This window comes from Tursiops truncatus, chromosome 21, assembly GCF_011762595.2.
Source record: "Tursiops truncatus isolate mTurTru1 chromosome 21, mTurTru1.mat.Y, whole genome shotgun sequence".
NCBI lineage: Eukaryota > Metazoa > Chordata > Mammalia > Artiodactyla > Delphinidae > Tursiops > Tursiops truncatus.
This window is the reverse complement of record NC_047054.1, coordinates 20,843,080-20,864,106: the sequence shown is the minus strand read 5'-3', so window position 1 is coordinate 20,864,106 and position 21,027 is coordinate 20,843,080. Positions and strand designations below refer to the sequence as shown.

At 45.4% G+C, this 21,027-nt stretch overlaps 1 long non-coding RNA gene across 2 annotated transcripts in view; it reads right to left on the bottom strand.

Moving 5' to 3' along the window:
* Window positions 1-17,565, bottom strand: part of LOC109547665 (uncharacterized) — a 199,744-nt gene extending 182,179 nt beyond the window's left edge. The window contains exons 1-3 of one of the 2 annotated variants that reach the window (XR_012328874.1): window positions 17,450-17,565; window positions 16,557-16,706; window positions 14,983-15,078 (exon numbers count right to left, since the gene is read on the bottom strand). This is a non-coding gene — a long non-coding RNA (uncharacterized lncRNA). Of the gene's footprint in view, window positions 1-14,982; window positions 15,079-16,556 lie in introns of both variants that reach the window. The other variant, XR_002173590.3, reaches the window with a different exon arrangement.
* Window positions 17,566-21,027: the final 3,462 nt, after the last annotated feature.

Below are 21,027 nucleotides of genomic sequence, written 5' to 3'. Positions count from 1 at the left end.
AGGCCCTAAAATAAGCTAACTCATGACTAATTTCTATTGTTTAATATAGGATGGTCCGTCTGGACATCAGGTCAGTGTAGGACTGATCATTACTCAAAACCATTGATAACAAATGCCAATGACGACAGGAAGCAGGAGGGCAACCCAAGGACAGGATGCTGGGAGGAGCATGAAACCTGGAGGGTGGAAGCCCACCTCCAGGGGGCAGCAGCTACTGGCCTCATTGCACTGTGGGAGTGTAGACTAGGTTGCCAGGTGACAGCAAGAGAACATTTTCATCATTCATCAGAATTAACGTGCTATCCCACAAAGCAAGGCGGTGCTACAAGGATGTTTTGGGAAAGTTACACACACAAACCAACAGTGGTTAGGTAACAGGGTTCCCAGCACAGGGAGAAGAGCTACACTTTGGGGGTTATTTGATTTGTATATTAAAATACAGTTAATTTATAAATTTTTTAAAAAGCACACAGACATATAAAATGTTTCAAGCAGTCCTACACTTAGAGCCAAGAAACCCATTAACTTTATTCAGCCCAGCAGTTCTCATACCGTTTGACCTGGAAGCTTTGCGTGCCTCATAAAATGTCACCCTAGAAAGCACACTTTGGGAAAGGCTGCTCAGCTTTCAAAAAGAAGACCCAAGCAAACCAATCAACAAAAACACATAGGATGTTGTCACGGTGCCATATGCCTGGAGCCCCCCAGAGCTGTTCCTCCAGTGGTGCTGGCAGACCTCTGCCACCTGCCATCCTTGTATCATCAGCTGGGACACAGCAGTTACTCCTGAGGGCCTCTATCTCTTCTCACTGCTCAGCTCACAGCGAACAGGTCTGAGCATCACATTAGCACTTAAAAATGTGAGTTTCCCCCTGAATCCTTGGAAAAGTTTTTTTTCGTTTGTTCGTTTTTTTACTATTTCTCTAACAATCACCTTACTACAGAGGCTTTATGAGTATGTGAAAGATAGAGAACTAGCTCCTCCAATGAGGCTTGAATACACTTGGTACTGTTGGAACCCTGCCAATGGTGTTATGATGAATTATAATGACAACAGCATATTTCTCACTTGCTTCTCTTTTATCTTCTTTATCAGCCTGTGAACATGGAGAGCAGGCTGTGGTAGCCTTAGATTCCTTGTCTGTAAAATGAGCATAATAATATTCATCTCACAGAGTTCTGTCAGCAAGAATTTTTTAAAGACCAAATAAAAAGGCAAATGTGTGTAAAACAATACCGGAGATGTAGCAGTACCCGATCACTGACAACTACTGATATTCTTTCTATACTTCCTCTTGGAGGATGGAAGGAACCATGGATCTGACGTGTGTACAATCACTAGAGTAAGTCACAGAATTGTAGTGCTTGCAGTTGGTTGAAATTTTTTAAAAGGTTGGAAGGATTTTAGAAATGATCTTTTACAGATGATAAAGAGAGAAACTGAGGCTGAGACAAATCAAGCAACTTGACCATGTTTTTCACATGCGTGTAAATTACCACCCCCCCAACACTTGGATCTCACACTAAGAACACAAAACCTCACTGAAAAGTTCAAAACAACATTCAGGACTCATCTGAGGTGAAGACGCCCATAAATCTTCACTTCACATGGTCCCAGGGATTCTGTAATTTACAGAAATTTGAATGGTTAATAACACACTAGAACTTTCTGTATATCAATACTAAGTGACCTGCTGCAGTTCCCAGTATGTTACTTAGGTCCCTGTTTGCCTGTATTTCACAGTGCACAGGTTCTCTTAGGCAGGCATTGCAGGAATTAGGCAGCAAAAGATCAGCCCATGCCGTCACTAGATGGCGCTGCACCCACTCGCGGCGGATCTGGGGAAGCCGGCAGAGGGAGGGACAGCCCAAGCTTGAGGAGAAAACAAGAGAAGTTTAACGTCCGGGTTCTATTTTAAATGTTCATACTGGGCCAGGACAGCAGATGAGTTAAGTTTGCCATTATCCTGCATACTTCAATCTAATTAAATTTAATAAAAATAGAGCACAGCTGGAGAAGTGGCTGCCAGCCCAGCCTCTCTGGGCTCTATTGTGGGCAGAGGGAGGATCCTGACAGAAACCAATCTCCAAACTCTAGATCCGCCCCCAACTGAACAGGAAGTGAACGCACTCTGGACCTTCTTTCTAAGAAAACGGTGACCATCTGTAATGTTATTTTAGAGGCAATGGGAACTGAATGATAAGAGCTAGTGAAAGAGAACCATTTTGAAAGAAGTTAAATACAAGAGCACTTAATGTTGGGATAATAAAGGGACATGGAAGAGGACAAACAGCACATAGAAAATAAAATCAGAAAGAAGAAAAATGAATGTTTCAGAGCAGCAAAGTGTGGTGACTTGGAAAGTGAGGCTTTTATAAGAACTCCGAGTTGCAACATTTCAGAGCTGGAAGGAACCTTATAAGGAAGCAGAATTGGGCCGGAGAACTAAATAATTTGCCCCGAACTACGTAGATAATTCGTAGCAGACAACCACTGGACCCACATTTGTGCTAACCCAGAGCTCTTTCCACAGAAACACGTGGCCCTCTGCACATCTAACTGAAAACCTTTCACAAAATCCAAGGAAAACCACGTAGAAACACCCTCCCTTCTGTCTCCACGGGCGGTGTGCACACACATCCACCATTCCAACAATACAGGAAGTTGATGGAAGCCATCCGAAACTTCAACGGCGGGCACAGCTGCCACAGATAACATATCACACGAAAGGCTGGAAATCCGTGCCGTGCACATTCACACAGGAAGCCCAACTCAAGCTGTTTTGACCCTATTTAGTAATCAGTTACATGCTCACAAAAGAATGCCAGAGCAAAAACAGAAGGGAAAGAAAAACCACACACACACACACACACACACACACACACACACACACACCTTTTTCTTAGGAAGAAGAATCAGTCCAAGCAATTTAAAGAGAGGCCCAGCTGGTTTATAGTTTTGCAGGAAATCTGGTAACTATTCTGTGATGCCATTGTCTCCGCCAGCCCAGGGTGATGGCACAGCAAGGCAGGCACTGGGGTCATTCAAATACATCAAAACTGTATTTACCTCAATCACACTTACATTTCAAGTGAAAGTATTTTGGACACTTACATTTACATTTCAAGTAAATCACACTTACATTTCAAGTGAAAGTATTTTGGACCTAAACATTTCTGATAATTTTCAGATGGACTGGGGTTTGACAGGAAGTGTTGGGCAGACCTGTGGTTCTGCCACCCACTTCAGGGCTGTGTGATCTTGGGCAAGGTACCTAACTACTCTGAGCCTTTCTTCTACCAAAATGGGACTGAATACCTATGACCTCACAGGCTAGGTCTGAGGAAGAAGTGAGAGCCGACTTCCTACAGCACAAAGGAGCATCCATAGATATTCACCTCCTTCCTTCAGTACTTTTCTCTAATTCACTTCATTGGTGTGGACGTGGCCTCAATTAAAGAGAAACGGGAGAAGAAAACGGTTCACTCTTTGGAGCCACTGCTGAGTTCTTTTAACCCTAATCTAGGCCAGGGGTTCTCCAAACATTTTGGCCTCAGAATCCCTAAACTTTTTTTTTTTTTAACACTTACACTCACAAAAGGGGATTCTGAGGAGCTTTTTTAAAAATGTAGGTTATCAGTATTTACCATATTAGACATTAATACTGAGAAATTTTAAAAATATTTATCAAAAAATAATAATGCATTACATGCTAACAAAAATTATGACGGTTTTCCCAAACAAAAAGTTTAGTGAGAAGGGTGATGTCATTTACAAATCTCTTTAATGTCTGGCTTATAGAAAACAGCTGGATTCTCATATCTGCTCTGCTTCTACATTCAGTCTGTTGTAATGTCTTGTTCTAGTTGAGGTTGATGAAGAAAAATCAGCCCCCGTGTGTGAGAGGAGTTTAATAGGTTTTTTTTAAAAAAAGATAATTGTACATATTCTTTGATACTGCAACTAAATTGCTCATTTCTTTAAAGTTAATTTTCAGTGTGGAATCTGCAACCTTGTCAATGAACTTTTAAAACTCTTATATGAAATCCATTCATCTATTTTGCTCTTTGTACAGTTCATTTTCTCATGCATGATGCTGTAACATTTGGAAAATTATGACTCACTGAACTATATCGATCGTTCCAAATGTTGACCTATTTTATCATACAACATCAAAAAATCCCACTCTTCATATATCACCACCAATCTCAACAGAAAAGTCTCTATAAGGAAGCTCTCAAGCTTCCTGTGACGGACACAAGTTTTCCATAATTCTAATTTTCTCTTGAAAGTTAAAATTTTATTGCTGGCAACTGATAGTGTCATTGTTTCACTTGACAAGCTCACTTTACTCATTTTTGGCAGAATATGTGTGAAATGCCCAAGTCTAAATAACTATAGTTTGTCTTTCCTTCTCTAAAGTAAAAATGATGTTCCATGACAAAAAAAAAGAGCCAATTTAGCTCACGATTCAATTGCCAAGTGTTCTTCCTCAAGGAAACCAACATATTTCACTATTCAGCAGAAATGTTCTATGTGTATTTCCCATTTCACACAGAATATGAAATGGACACGAGGTCGAGATTTCATAAAATGAATAGCTTTCACTGATTTACTGAGGACATTCTTCAATGAAACTGGAATCTCTTTTGCTGTGAGTGTGTGGTGACAGTTTGGTGCCTCTGCTTTGGTTCATGCCCTACCCTCTTTTGCTTCTGTGCCGTCAGTGGAAATGTCACCACAGTGGAAAAGTCAACATCTTAATAAGGTTATGAAAATAGTTTTGACGTTACAGACTCTCTGAAAGGCTCTCAGAAACCCCTGCTCCCGGGGCTCCGCAGACCACACCTTGAGAACCTCTGCGCTAGCCTCCTTCCCACACCTTGATGTTCCTCCTTCCTCGGCTCTCCAGCGCTCCCACCTTCAGTGAGCTCTGGCTGCTCTGAGTTCCCCCCTGGCAGCACTCAGTGGGATGTCCTATTTCCCCAAGTTCTCTGGTTTACAACTGACTATATCCTCTCTCTTCTTCAACAACAGCAACAAAAACGACTGCATACCTATTAACGTGCCAAACACTGTTCTCAGAACTGAAAACACAGTCATCAAGAAGACAAGCAAAGTCCTTGCCCTCATTATCCTTATATTTTCGAGGGAGAAGAAGAGACAATAAACTTGCAGATAAATTACATACAAGATAGTTTCCAAGTCCCGTGATAACCATGGACTGATGCTGCCGGAGAGAGACAGGTGAGGCCGAATGAGATGGCCCCAGAATGAGAGGTGTCACGTTTGTGCACCCAGTGTGACTAATGGTAATTAATGGGTACAAACGGGGATGGGTGACGTTTCCAGTAAACTAGCTGGCGTAGAGCTGGAATACCTCACGGGAAGCTGGAGGGAAGAGGAGGAGGGGAGAAGGCATGGTTCTTCGTGTTTCAGAGGAGGGCTACCGTGGCCCTTGCTGGGGCGGGGGGATGGCAGCAACCAGTCCTCCAGGGGGAACGCAAGGCACTGGGGGGAAATGAGCTAAAAAGAGTGGCTGGGACTTGGACAAGAAGCCACTCTGCCCTCCGAGGGCCGATGTGGGGCTGCTGAAGTATTGTACTAGGTGCCACCTGGTCTGCCTGGAGGCTGGTGGGAGGGGACAAGGAGGGAACGGAATTACCTGTAATAGCTACGACCTTCCAATACCCTGGTTGCCACACCCAACTTACACTGACATCCAGAAGCTGGCTGTCACTTCTGCTCCCAAGTATTACAGAGCCACTTCTAGGATACACTAACGTTTCCATCCAAACAGTACACACCTAAATTAGGGCAAGAATAAACAAATAAAACTAAACAACAAAGAAATCACACCTAACTCGAAAGAATGACTTGGAGGTTCCACTGAGAGAAGCACTTCGCCGTGGAGGCAATCATGCCACGCCCTTGAGAAGGTCCCTCTAGAATTAATTCTTGCCTGGCTTTCCTCTTGCCTTTACCCCAGCAAGACCATGCCGTGGTTCAGGCTGAAGGAACGTGTCCTCTGCGGGGGGGTGGGGGTGGGGGTGCAGCTCTCCGGAAGTTTCCGGTGTTTTCGCTCATTGAAGCTTTTCTGATTAGTCCTGGGAGTGGTCTCTCCTCTGGGGCTCAGCTTGTCACGCCTCCTTCCCCTGCGATCCCTCTCCTTTGACTTCATGTTCCTCCCTCCAAGACCCACAATTTTGTTTCACAAGTTTCGCACTTTTCCCATGAATTATTGTAACCGCAACAAAGGTATATTTTTCTCTTTCCCTGGTCACGTCTCTTTAGCCACTTCCTGTTTTTCAGAAGGGACACACTGGAGAGGTCGCGGGTCTCTCCACAGGACACCACACTTCAGGCAGATGGTGTATAAGCGACTGGCAACGTGAAAAGCCTCCCTGCTCTAGAAATGCTCATCCAAGGGCATCCATGCAAACCCGTCTACCCATTAAATCACCAACGATTCCCTCTCCTAATGAAATCATAAAATTCTGGAGGGTGGGGACTTTTATATCGCTATAGCCCCAGGCCTTGAGGATTGCTGAGGCTTTTACGAGAAGGATGTCAGAAAACACGCTCCACTCTACTCCTCAGCCTTCTTCATGCTGTTCCCAGAGGCAGCTGGTGTGGGTGGCAGTGATAAGGGCAGTGGGAGGGCGGGTCTTTCTCTAATCTCTGTTCCAAGAACAACAGTACTTCTGCTGTAACCGCCCCTTCCCTGATCACGTCGCTTATCATATGCTCCCCTTTTGCGTTGCCTCTAAAATGTTTAAAGCCAAATTTCTACGCCACATTTAGCAGCCCTCCAGGACCTTATCACCAGCGTCTTAAGAATCAGATACATGCAAGGCAAAGGACCACAGCTTCATCATTTCTGCCCCATCTTCCTTTCTGAACTCTGACCTGTGTCTTGGCTACAGTTTGTCTTCCGAAAATAGACCCTTGTATAAACGTTAACAAGCTGGTCCTGCATCTCCATCGCAGGGACATTTTTCACTTTTCAAAATCACAGTGAGCTTTCACTTGGGGCCCTGGGGAACAGGGCAGGGAAACAGCACATTTCAATAACGTTAAGGCAAGTCAGCGTCACAGGGGAGCCAGTAGGTTCCCACAGCTGCCTAACCTAGTCTGATACCACCAGCTCGCACTCTAAGTAACACGTCATCAGCATTGGCTGCCTATTGCCTAGGATGGGGGTAGGTGAAAGCCATGAGGGGGTGGGCGGTGGCCAAGGGTCAGGGAAGCCAGCCGGAAATCACAGAGAAAATAAGCAAAGCTAGAGATGAGCTGTCCACTTTTCCTTTGTCCATTCTTCTGAGAACTCCTTTATAGTAAATTCACACCCTGCAAAGTGCATCCTAGCTGGTCCCTTTATCCCTCTTCATCCCAGATTTTTAGCTTTATATCCATCTTTAATCCATACCTCCAGCTCTTCGGTTTCTGCAAACAGCTGATTCACCGCTTAGCTTCTTGAAATGGAGCCTGCTTTCTGTCTCATTGAGTCTGCTCAACCCCTTGCTGTGAGCGTCTCCTTACAGCCTTTGAGAACCCTAAGAAACCACTGGCTCCATCGCCCCTGGCTGAACCAGTAACCAGTGGTAGGCCTGGGAGAGACTGCACTCAAAGATCTGATCAAAACCATGCTTCTGCTTAAAATCAGTATTAAAAACTAAAAACAGAGTTACCATATGATCCAGCAATCCCACTCCTGGGCATATATCCGGAAAAGACAAAAACTCTAATTAGAAAAGATACATGCACCCCAATGTTCACAGCAGCACTATTCACAATAGCCAAGACATGGAAGCAATCTAAGTGTCCACTGACAGGTGAATGGATAAAGAAGATGTGGTACACACATACAATGGAATACTACTCAGCCATAAAAGAATGAAATAGTGCCATTTGCAGCAACATGGATGCAACTAGAGACGATCATACTAACTGAAGTAAGTCAGACAGAGAAAGACAAATATTATATAACATGTGTGGAATCTAAAAAAAATGATACAAATGAACTTATTTACGAAACAGAAGCAGACTCACAGATTTCGAAAACAAACTTATGGTTACCAAAGGGGAAAGTGGGGGGAGGGATAAATTAGGAGTTTGGGATTAACATACACACACTACTATATATAAAATAAACAACAAGGATCTACTGTATAGCACAGGGAACTATATTCAATATCTTGTAATAACCTATAATGGAAAAGAATCCGAAAAAGAATATATATATATATATATATATATATATATATATATATAAAACTGAACCACTCTGCTGTGCACCTGAAACTAATATAACATTGTAAATCAACTATACCTCAATAAAAAAATTTTTTAATCAATATTAAGTAAATAAAATGAAAGTTGTGTTTTTTGCCCAAATCTTAACTCTCCAAATATCTTCCTTCAACTTTTTCACTTAATTTTTTCAGTATAATTAAGCTCATGGAGACGTGAAATAAAAGGAGCTGAAATCCTAACCCAGGTAGAATTTCTATTGTGTAAAATCTGCTCATTTATTTTTAGATGAAAATTTATCCTGTTTTGTAACCTTCCACCCAAGGCCTCCACGGAAGGTAGTAAGCATCGATAATGTTCAGTTTTAAGAAGCTGAGATTCCACAGTGGTTATTTTTCTTCAGCTCCGCACAGCCGAAGAACGAAGCCTGCAAACAGCCTCCCCACGAACACTCCGGCTGCATTTTCACCGTTTCCTAAAGCAAGCGCACTCTGACAGTCTCTGTTAAGGAAGAGGAAACTTTCCTCAGCTTCACTCCCAGAATACAGAGCTTGAGTGTGTGGGAGGAATCAAGTGGACTTGACAAACACGTGACACTCACACCGGGGGGACAACAGATGGACGGCTTCAGCCTTACCTGCCTAGGTTTGGTGAGGGTATTTCCTATAGAAGAGGACCAGTGTGGCCCAATGGAAAGAACAGCACATTCACAGGTACTTTGACGGATTTAATTTTGGTTTTGGTTCATCACTCCAAAAACTGAATGTGTGAGGAAAAGCACTCATTCCCCAACAACGTTATGAATTACATGGCTGTGAGCAGAACAACTGTTCTGGTTTATATCCTGGTAGGTGGCCACCAAGGCAGAGCCAAGGAACCCAAAAGCCAGGTATTAATCCCCTGTCCATTCCTCACCATGCCCGTTCCATACTGTACTAGTCGGGGTTCTCCAGAGAAACAGAATCAGTAAGATGTATCAAGAGATTTATTTTGGGGCTTCCCTGGTGGCGCAGTGGTTGAGAGTCCGCCTGCCGATGCAGGGGACACGGGTTCGTGCCCCGGTCCGGGAAGATCCCACATGCCGTGGAGGGGCTGGGCCCGTGAGCCATGGCCGCTGGGCCTGCGCGTCCGGAGCCTGTGCTCCGCAGCGGGAGAGGCCACAACAGTGAGAGGCCTGCGTACCACAAAAAAAAAAAAAAGATTTATTTTGAATTATCTTCTCACACAACTGTGGGAGCTGGCAAGTTCAAAACCTGTAGGACAGGCCAGGAAGCTGGAAATTCCAGTAGGAACTGATGCTGTGATCCAGAGTCAGAATTCCCTCCTCATCAGGGAAACTCAGTCTTTTCTCTTAAGGCCTTCAACTTATTAGATGAGGCCCAACTCACATTGTGGAGGATAATCTGCTTTACTTCAAATCTACTAATTTAAACATTATCACATCAAAAAAATATTCTTATAGCAACATCTAGACGAATGTTTAACCAAACAATTGGGCACCACAGTCTAGCCAAACTGACACATAAACTTAAGCATCACACCCAGTAAGTGCTCAACAAATTGATTTGATTGGATAGGAAACCCCAGACAAAACATGTTCCTGAGCCACTAGTTCTTCAGCTGAACAACGTAAGGTTTAGACCTCATTCCTCCAATCCTGGTAGTCCAAGAGCAAACATTTAAGTCTTGAGAATATGGAAAATCTATGGCCTCTGGTCTCCTTGGATGAGTTGATGACTTTTAAACAGATGATAACACCATCACCACATGGTTACCCCCAGTGTCCACAACAACAGAACAAATACTATATAAAGTTCTGCGATGCAAAGAGCTGTTCTGATTTTCTCTGGCCTAATCACACAGAGGGGCAGGCCTCAAGCTGCTTATGGTGTCCAAATCACCAGATCTCCATGCGACAAGGGCTCCAACTCTAAGAGTGAACAGGCTGCTCAGGAATTTAGAACCTAGGAGTAAAGGAAACGCCTCTTAAATTGAAGGGAGTTCCCAGAGAAGCTTCCAGAAAGGCTCTAGTTCCATCCTTTACTCCTGGTTCTTTGTTGTTTTTTTAACCAGTCCAGGAAGGAAATAACATCCAGTGTCTTTGGCAGATTATCAGAAGAGGGCCACCGAGGAGGAAGGAAAGTCAAAACACAGTCATACCTTTTTCCTCATCTTGGTGCCCCGATCTGCTATTGAATTCTTTTCACCAGAGTTTGTTGTATTAGTTTGCTTGGTAGTTCACAACAAACTCCCACAAACTGGGTGGTTTCAACAACAGAAATGTATTGTCTCAGAGTTTTAGAGGCTAGAAGTCTGAAGCCAAGGTGTGAGCAGGGTTGGTTCCTTCTGAGGGCTGTGAGGGAAGGATCTGTTCCAGGTCTCTCTCCTTGGCTTGTAGACGGCCGTCTTCATGCCCACATGGTCTTCCCTTTATGGGTGTCTGTCTCCAAATTTCCTCTTTTCGTAAGGACACCAATCATATTACCTCTGTAAAGATCCTATACAGGTCACATCCAAATAGTCACATTCTGAGGTACTGAGGCTAGGACTTCAACATATGAACTTGTGGGGACACAATTCAACCCATAACACTTGTTCTCTGCCTATGGCTGTTAGTTTCCCTTCACTGTAGATGCAGTAAAACAGTATCATAGGAAACTGGTATTTCTGTAGTGCTTTATGTTTTTCAAGGGAGATAATAATCTCCTGGATGGAAGGAACCTCATCCATTTACCTTGAATACCCTAGAGCAGGAGTCCCCAACCCCTGGGCCACAGACTGGTACCAGTCGGCGGCCTGTTAGGAACCGGGCCACACGTGAGTGGCGGGTAAGTGAGTGAAGCTGCATCTGCTGCTGCCCATCGCTCCCCATCTCTCGCGTTACTGCCTGACCATCCCCCCACTTCTGTGGAAAAACTGTCTTCCACGAAACCGCTCCCTGGTGCCAAAAAGGTTGGGGACTGCTGCCCTTGTCCGTGACACTCAATAAATAAATGTTTGTGGAATGGACCAGTCATCCTCTCATTTTATACTTTCCCCATCTCTCTAAATATTTTCTTGAGCCCCTAATCAGAGGTAGCATCCAATGCTATGCTTTGCTTGGTTCAACCCAAGGTTCAAGCAGATGAAACCAATACAAAGGAGACCCTAAACACCACGGCAAGTCCTGCTCTGAATCCCTACATCAAACACAATGGGCATTTCTTTTAGGTGATGTTCCACAAGGAGAAAAAAGGCAAATATTTTAGTTCTGTTCTGGTAACACACAGATCTAGTTCTGTTTCCTGTCCGACTCCATGCATATGAGGACTTTCTACACCAGGAAGGCAATTTGGTTCAGAAATGTTTTCTTTCATTTAGGGTTCTGTTTGTTTGTTTTGTTTTCTGAACTTTCAGATCACTGATTGCGCCAAATAATTAAATCATAAATCTGGCATTTTATGCATGTAGATTACATCTTTTCAAAGTTGTTTTTATATGTGGAGTTTATCTGAAGCAAATGTACAGGCAAGGAGAAACCCCTGGACTTACTGCCAATAGAACTGGGCTCTTATGAAACCCCAGATGTCATGTAATTTATTTCTACAGTGTAGGATAGATGGATAAAGCCAATGGTTTGTTTTCCATGAGGCTTTGAGGGGTACTATACCTTAAAGGGGTTAACACAGACACAGGTCTGGAATTTCAAAGATTAATTCTGCCATGTTGGATCAAGCCCAGGAAAAACCAGCCTCCGAGTTAGGTGATGTTAAGAGCTATGTTCATTACCCTTTATAGCTCAGAGTCATCCTTCTCTACCAAAGGGACATAACTCTCAAGTAAAATAGATGATCACTTCCTTAGTGATACTGCTTCCTAAGAAGCAAACAAACTGGTACCCGGAGAGAGAATAAAGGGATGCGGGTCCTTACTGTTGGGTAGAGAAAGGTTCTTTTTTAAAAGAAGATAACATTTAAGCTGAGATCTAAAGAGCAAGAAGCCAGCTGTGTGAAGCTCAATTTACAGACTTAGTGATGGATAAGATGAAGGCAAGTAGGGGTGAGGGAGAGGGAGAAATCATGTAGGACTCCCAGGCGTCTGTCTTGTGCACCTGGCTTGGCGGTGCTAATGTTCCCAGAGATCGCAGAAAGTGGGGAGCAGAGGACTGAAGGAAAGTCAAAGGTTACGCTTTGGGTATGTCATGTTTGTGATGACTGTGAGAATTCCAAGGGGAGATGTCAAGTAGATACGGATGCATCAGGATCCTGGCTGGAAACCAGGATAATTCAAGGAGAGTTTAATAGAAGGACTATTTACAAAGGTGTGAGCAGAGTTTAGGACAAGCAAAGAGAGATGGTGCGGTACATCTCGAAGCTAGTAACCATGCATAGCCTTGAAAGAGCAAGTGAAAGGGGCAGTAACTGGTAGAGAGAGACAGAGAGAGACAGTGCTGGTTAGATGGAGAGGGCCTTCTGGTAGGCGCTGTGGCCCTCAATAGAGAGATGCAGTCTGAGGTGAACCACAAAGAAGGAGCTAGGTACTAAATTCATTGACCTCACTCTCCTCCTGCCTTTCAACCTTCTGCTGGAAACTTCTATTGGCCAAACCCAGTTGAAGTGAGAGAGTCTGTTGATGTGGCCCACAAAGGTCAAAGTGCCAAGGGCACAGAGGAGGGTCAACAAGAGTAGAGAGTGGTTCTAGAAGGACAGACAAAATATACAACACAAGGCAGTCGGATATACTGAGCTCTATTAATGGCAAAGTAAAGTGGTGCAACCTCTATGGAAGCAGCATGACAGCTCCTCAAAAAAGTAAAAACATGACCCAGGGTCTTGAAGAGATCTTTGTACACCTGTGCTCACAGCAGCATTATTCATGATTGCCAAACAGTAGAGGCAACCTGAGTATCCACCAGCAGACAAATGGATGAACAAAATGCGATATATACATATAATGAAATATTATTTAGCCTTGAATAGGAATGGAATTCTGACACATACTATAACATGGGTGAACCCTGAGAACAGTATGCTCAGTGAAATAAGCAGTCACAAAAATACAAATACTATATGATTCCACTTATATGAGGTACCTGGAGTAGTCAAATTCATAAAGACAGAAAGTAGAATGGTTGTTGCCAGGGGCTGAGGGGAGGAAGAAAGAGGGGGATGGAGAAATGTTGCTAAATAGTATAGGGTTTTAGTTTTGCAAGATGAAAAACGTTCTGGAGATCGGTGTCACAACAATGTGAACGCACTCAACCCTACTGCACTGTGCACTTACAAAGGGTTAAGATGGGGACTTCCCTGGTGGCGCAGTGGTTAACAATCCTCCTGCCGATGCAGGGGATACAGGTTCGAGCCCTGGTCTGGGAAGATCCCACATGCCACGGAGCAACTAAGCTCATGCGCCACAACTACTGAGCTTGCACTCTAGACACTGCGAGCTACAACTACTGAGCCCACATGCCACAACTACTGAAGCCCGTGCGCTATAGGGCCCGTGCTCCACAACAAGAGAAGCCACCGCAGTGAGAAGCCGAGCACCACAACGAAAAGTAGCCCCTGCTCGCTGCTACTAGAGAAAGCCTGCACACAGCAACAAGACCCAACGCAGCCAAAAATAAATGAATAAATTTACTAAAACAAGGGGTTAAGATGATAAATTTTATGTTACATGTATTTTACCACAAATTAAAAATTAAAACATTTTATAATTTCGTTTTACTTCATTTAAAAATATCAACTGAACATCTTTTCATATCAATTGAACATTTTTTGGTACTACCTTAGCGGTTACATAATAGTTGATTTTATTATTGCATATCTTATTTAATCAAATCACTGTTTTTTGAAATTTAGGTTTTCTACAAAACCAAACATCATACACAAACTGCAATGGACAGCGCTCAGCTACCTCTTTGACACACATGTAATTATTTCCCTAGAATAAATTCCTAGAATGGAATTGCTGGGTCAAAGGAGAATACGGCTGTGTCAGGGGTGAGACTGGGGTGGGAAATGCAACATGAAAGCTGAAATATGAAAACCAATCAACAGAGACCTGAAGTGGGGTGCGATATAAATTAAGTGCTATATAAATATTTCTGATTGGAAAAGGAAATGTGATTTACTCATTCATTTATTCCTTATACAAAATATACTGAGACTGCCATGCACCACTGTTCAAGACACTGTGATATCACGTTGTCCTATTAAACGCTCTCTTCTCTCTCAAGGAACTTAAAGACTAGGGAAGAGAGAAACAAGTAAATCACCAATTTCAGTGCAGCTTGGTACATGAGGGAAGGGAGAGATGCCCAAGGGCTAATGCAAGGAGAAGAGGAAGTTCACCAACCAGGGGAGGCTTCTCCATGGAACTAGCTGTGTGTCAGCGAGCAGGGTTTTGAGGGACAAGTCAGAGTTATTCAGACTTCGAAAGTGGATAACCACATGGCATAGCCCCCCTCCAAGATGGCGCCCAATGACCCTCACCTCCTGGTTATTTGTGCCCTCATGTAGCCCCCTCCCACAATGGATCAGGGCTGTTCTGAGCGCCCAATAGAGAACGATGGAGATGACAGTGTGTGAACTCTGAGGCTAGATTATAAAAAGCACTGCAGTTTCCCTCTTGCTCTACTGGATTGCATGCTCTGGAGGAAGTCAGTGCCCGAGCCATTCAAGCAGCCCTGCGAAGAGGCCCATGTGAAAAGGAACTGAGGCCTCCCACCAACAGGCAACACAACTTACCAGTCAGGTGACTAAGCCGTCTCAGCAGGGAATCCTCCAGCAGCAGTGGTGACTGCAGCCCTGGCCAACATCTTAACTGTGGTCTCACGAGGGAACCTAAGCCAGAACCGAGAGTTATATAAGTGATTACTGGTTTTGTAAGCCGTGAAAGAGTTCTGGGGGATTTGCTTCTTGGCAATAGTTAATTTAATATACTATGTATCAAGCAGAGCTTAAGATGTCTAAAAGTGGGAGATATTTGGAGTGACCCGAGAGAAGGTTACATGTGGGGAAAGCGCAGGAGCTGGAGCTGGAGAGGAAAGCAGGGCTAGATGATTCCTGGCCGTGGTACACTCTGCCATCCTCCCCTTCCTCCTTGCCAGAGGAACCAACCTTGTTGACGTGTTAGGTGGCCATGTGGATGAGGTCACACTGCGAGGATGCGTGTTAACAAGGTCAGTGGGCTGAGGGTAAGGCCTTGGCTGGAGGAAAGCCCTCCAAGGGTGACCTGAGGCAGAAAATTACAGCTGCCCAAGAAAGAGTGACCAATGAAGTAGGAAAGAAAAGGAGAAAGCAGAGTTCCAAAAGTCAGACTTTCAAAAAAGGGGGAAGGTTAATGGCGTCAAAGGAAACAAAGAAATCTAACAAAGGGACTTCCCTGGCGGTCCAGTGGTTAAGACTCCCTGCTTCCACTACAGGGGATGCGGGGATGAGGGTTCGATCTCCGGTTGGGAACTAAGATCCCTCCTGCCACGTGCACAGAGCAGCCAAAAAAAATTTTAAAGAAAGAAAATAACAAGGCCCGAGAATTGGGCACTGGAAGGGTCACCATGGCAGCCCCTGTGTCCTTTGTTGGGACTGTGGGAGCTTCAAAACACTGGGTCCAACCCACTGACTCCGGTAAAACCCCTCACCTCTCTATCTCACCCCTTTGTCTCCTCCCATTTTCTCTTTTCTTCGCTTCCCATTGGCCATCTGGCCTCTTCCCTGCTCCCACCTTAAATGTCTTTGCTTTTTGCCTCTCAGTGCTTGGAAGAGTTTCCCCACAAAGGTCCACACTGCTCTCTCCTTCGCCACCTTCAGGCTGACGCCCCTGTCGTCTTCCACGTGCCTGAGTTGGAACCTCCCATCCCCACTGACACACATTCTCTATTCCGTCCTCCCCCCTCTTGCGCCCCTACTGATCACTCTACAGGCCACACCTTTTACTCGATGGTGCTCATTGCATCTCCCCTTCTCCTAGGGTGTCAGCTCCAGGAGTTTGAACTGTATTCCCAGAACCCAGCACTCAAGTGTTCTTTAAATATCAGTTAAAAGCTGCAAAAACAAGGCACAGTTCCTGTTTTCAGGACTCGTGACCTCCAACCAAAGTGTGACAGCTGCTACCTTTAAGGAAGGCACAAAGCACTAAGAGGCCTCCGAGGAAAGAATGACAGAGGAAGTAACTTCTGAGCAGAGAATCCAGGAGCAGGGGAGGTGGAGAGGGAAAGGGACATCATATTCTGATGTGTCTGGACCATGGGGTGGGAGTGGAGGCGGGGCGTGATTGAGACCAGACTAGAAGGTTTGGAGACAAGCACGCTGAAGAGCCTTACCTTTATCCTACAGGCCAGAGATTTTCAAACTGTCCCCTGCGGAGCCAGGCCACTCGATGCATTCCAGCCTCCACTGCTTTACATATCGGGCTTCTGATTAGTCCTTCTTTGGAAGGCTTCAATTCCACCACCAGACTTTGAAAACCGTCTCTGTTGGTAATGGAAACTGTGGTCTTAACCACCACGTGCAAGTAGTATCAATCAGTCCCTTTGACTGAGGGCAGGCAAGGTCTGGGGGGTGGGGGGGCGTGAGAACGTGCAGGTTTTCGGACTCAGCTTTGACAGCAGTGGGGCGTAGGAACCGAGCTTGGGCTTTGAGTAGAGCTCGCACTTTATCAAGGCTCAGCAAAGGACAGCGGTGGAGCAGACCTGCCTTCCACGCACGTAACACACAAGTCCCGCTGCCTCGGGGTGCACCTGCGGTTAGCCCCTGTTGCACTCCCCGCTTCCCAAGAGATGAAGCAACTCGCTAAAGACACACCCTCACTTGCTGGCGAAGGTGGGGTTAGCTCTCCCAGCTCTGCCGTTTTTAATGCATTGTTTCAAGTCCTAAGCCACCAGATAAAAATAGTGCAACGGCTGGAGTGAGTGAGGCAAGGGCAAAGAACGAGGGGGGGGAGGGGCGGGAGCGAGGCGGGTAAGCAAGGGAGTGCGGGGGGACTGGGCCGGTTCCATTAGGACCAAACCCGCTTCCTTATCTGCAAAACCGGAGAAACTCGTGCTCTCTGAGCCACCTGCTCATTCGGTGACACTTCTTTGCTTTCAAAAAGTGTATCAGATACACGAATGTGCCAGATTCCCATTTTTCTGTCAATTTCTAGGAAGATACACCTAAGGGAAGGAAAGGAGGAGTTTTCCCTTCCTGTATCACACCCATAACTCAAAGTGCTGACCTTCAAGAGTCCGCGCGGTCCGAGGGTGGCGCGGAGCGGACTGACTGCCTAGTGGCTACGTGACTGCGCGCTCGCCGCGCCCCTCGACGCCCGGGACGCGTGCCGCGGGCTGGCTCCGCCCCGGCGACCCGGGCGAGGAGGGGCGGATCCCCTCGCCCTCCCCCTCCTCCCCCGCCCCCCTCCCCGCCTCCTGCGCAACTCCTGGCGTCCAAGTCGGGGGAGCGTGCCATGCAGACGCACTTCCAGACGCACGCACCTCCCCCTCCTTCCTGGATCCAAGACGCCCAAGGTCGGCAGCCCTGAGTCTTGGCTTCCTGGTTCATAGACTCAGGACTTGGTGAGGCTCCCTGAGGGCCCTTCCAGCTGCTCTAAGGTCTGAGGCTGTGGTTTCATGAATGATGCTTTTCCACTCTGCAAACATTAATGAGACCGTATCTGTGAAGTGCTGTGAGTTCCTTGGGATAAAAGTGATTAATTTGTCATTCATTGCTTATAAAATCCACTAAAACTGGCATTTTAAAATCAACATTTACTTAGATATAACAACCTTCCTGTACAGCTTGCCAAATACTTTAAACATCAGGCTGGGATCTGAATCATTACTTCATTTTTACGGATGAGGTGAAACATTGTTTCTTATAATCGTAATCATCATGATATCATTATTACTGAAAGTGGTCCATTCGGAGTGAAAAACATAAATTGCTAAATACATGGATCTCTGAGAAACTCTCCTGGAGCCACTTTCAAAGAACGCTCCCCATCTGACCTTAAACAAAAGGAAAGGGCAAAGCGATGTTATCTTTTAAGTCAGGAAAATAAACAGAGTTTTCTATTTTCTTCCCTCTTTTGTAAGCACTGACATTTGAGAGGTTTCGCACCAGCACGTGAGCCTAAACAAGGCTGGGGCCATCTGGGGGGGCACCCTACTGTATAAGTTGTGAGGCAATGGAAAGGGGGGCTGCGGTTTTTCGGGAAATATCTTCCTGCTCTTTTATTGGTTGCGTGGCGTCGTCTCCCTGACCCCTGAAAATGAGGCAGGGTAGAAAGGAATGAGATTTGTCGGTATCTACTTGCTCCCTTAGTGAGGCTTGGGTGATGAATGTCCAAGGAACCCCAAGGGTAGAGGTCAAGCTGCCTAACTGGTCTGGTGTGGGCGTGGTGAGGGTGATAAAGGAATCCCATCTGCAGAGCCCCTCGGATGCAGTTTAACCTGTACTGCAGGCCTAGGAGACAGACTGCCATGATTCTCTCTGTGGCATAAAGCCCAGGAAAGTTCCCTCAAGTAAAACAGCTGGGAAGTCACACAACCAGCTTTCAAATCCAGCTATCTGAACTCCAGCTTCAGAACTGTCTCCTTGTACTCCAAAGACACAGACATCATGAATGTTCTCATGCATCATGAAAGTGTTGGTCCTGGGATGGCAGAGACTACGGGGGAGTGAGATGTGGGTCTCTCCAATCTACCATGATCTGGCTTCAAAGCAGTGGGATTCATGGAAGATAAGGCTACACAGCAGGAGTTGGCAGACTATGGTCCATGGGCCAAATCCAGCCCGTCACTGGTTTTTGTGTGGCCAGCAAGTTAAAACTGGATTTTACATTTTTTAATAGTTTAGCGGGGAAATAAAAGAATAATATTTTGTGGCATATAAAAAATTATGTGAAATTCAAGTTTCCATGTTCACAAAGGAAATTTTATTGGAATGCAGCCATGCTCATTGCTTGCATACTGTTTATGGCTGCTTTCGCATTACAAATGCAGAGTTGAATGGAATCAATGTTCTGTAAATCAGCAATACTGAACCATTGCCCCTAAGGGAAATACAGGGTTAATTTCCTGCAAGTCTCTGGTCACAACATTTTTGTTAACAGATCAATACATAACCTTATTTTATGTATTTCTGTTTAAAGAAACTTTATTTCAATATATATTGTTCATTCATTAAGGCTGAACTCATGACCAACTGGGGTGTAACTCATGCTTGGACAAAACTTATGTAACTCATGAATTTTCCCCTTTTAAAGCACATCACAGCGTTCTTACACATAGGAACACTAGACAGCACTTCAGAGCACTACACTTGGGGGCCGTTTTAAACAGCAAAATCACTCACACAACGCAATAAACGCGACACTAAATAGATCCCAAAAAGGATGTTTGTGTACAGTGTGAGAGCTGAAATACGAAGGCAGAAGTTTGCCTTGTTCACCCTCAGTGCTGGGAACATGGGTGTCAGGTGACTCGCAGTTTTTGCTGCTCTGCCCACACGTGACTGCCAAACCACCAAAGGTATTGATTTGGGGGTTACAGGTAAATGTTAGCGAGTAGGGGGCTTCCCTGGTGGCACAGTGGTTGAGAGTCCGCCTGCCGATGCAGGGGACACGGGTTCATGCCCCGGTCCGGGAAGATCCCACATGCCGCGGAGCGGCTGGGCCCGTGAGCCATGGCCGCTGAGCCTGTGCGTCCGGAGCCTGTGCTCCGCAACGGGAGAGGCCACAGCAGTGAGAGGCCCACGTACCACAAAAACAAAAAAAAAATGTTAGTGAGTAGGCACATTCACAAATACGGAACCCAAGAATAATAAAAATCAACTCTACTCGCAACAAAGACCACATGGCCTGCAAAAGCTAAAGTATTCACTGCGTGGCCCTTTACAAAAACAGTCTGCCATCTCCTGCTCACCAGTATTCTCAGCCTTCGCCTGAAGAGAGTGAAACAGGCAGAAAGGAACTGACTCCTCCATAACGGTGTCCAAACTAGCGGGAATTCAGAAAGAAAAGCAAAACAAAACCAGTCACGAGGTCAGGAAACTGGGGGCTCATGTAGTTGAATGTGGGGAGAATTTTCAAACTGTGGAGCAAAGCTTCAATGTCTTCCGTTTGCAGATCTGGTTTTCATTCAACAAACATTTATCTATACCTTTGAATTTGCAGGAGTTGGTGCTGAGAGTTGGAAGCCAATCAGTTACTAGTTTAAATAGGAACGCCCTCCCTTCGTCAGTGTCCTGAGAACTGAAGTGTAAGGGGCCGCTGGGAGGACAGGAGACTTGAAACGTAAGGCCTGGCCATTTTATAAGTCGAATCATGGGTCTCTGAAACGGATTAAGCACTTTCTTTGCTTGTTAGGACTTTCTAATGTCCAGAAAGGGTTGGAGACAGCTCACAACCCAAGCACGTGCTACAGTAGGAGGAGGGAGACTAACAGGATAGGTGCAGAGGTCTGAGGAGTGATGCAGTAGCATCAGGCAGGCAGGAGGGGCCACGGACTTATTCCGTTGAGTTTCAACTTAAATTCTGAGGCTCCACCTCAAAAGACAAGGACAGGGGAGAGAAAGTCAGTTCTGAGAGCGCACTCGGTGGAAGACAGGCTTTCCGCAGCCCTTAGCAGTAAAAGCCTTTTCTGATTGAGGTCTCTTCTGGTGGACCCAGAGGATGGAGGGGCCCCAACGGCACAACGCAAGCAGATCCAACCCAATGCCTGACTGCGTTGGGGCTTCCCCAGTGAAAATGCAGCTCTCTGTTTTCTTTGGAACCTAAGGATTAAATGTCTAAGTATTTACTTTTCTGGTGTCTGG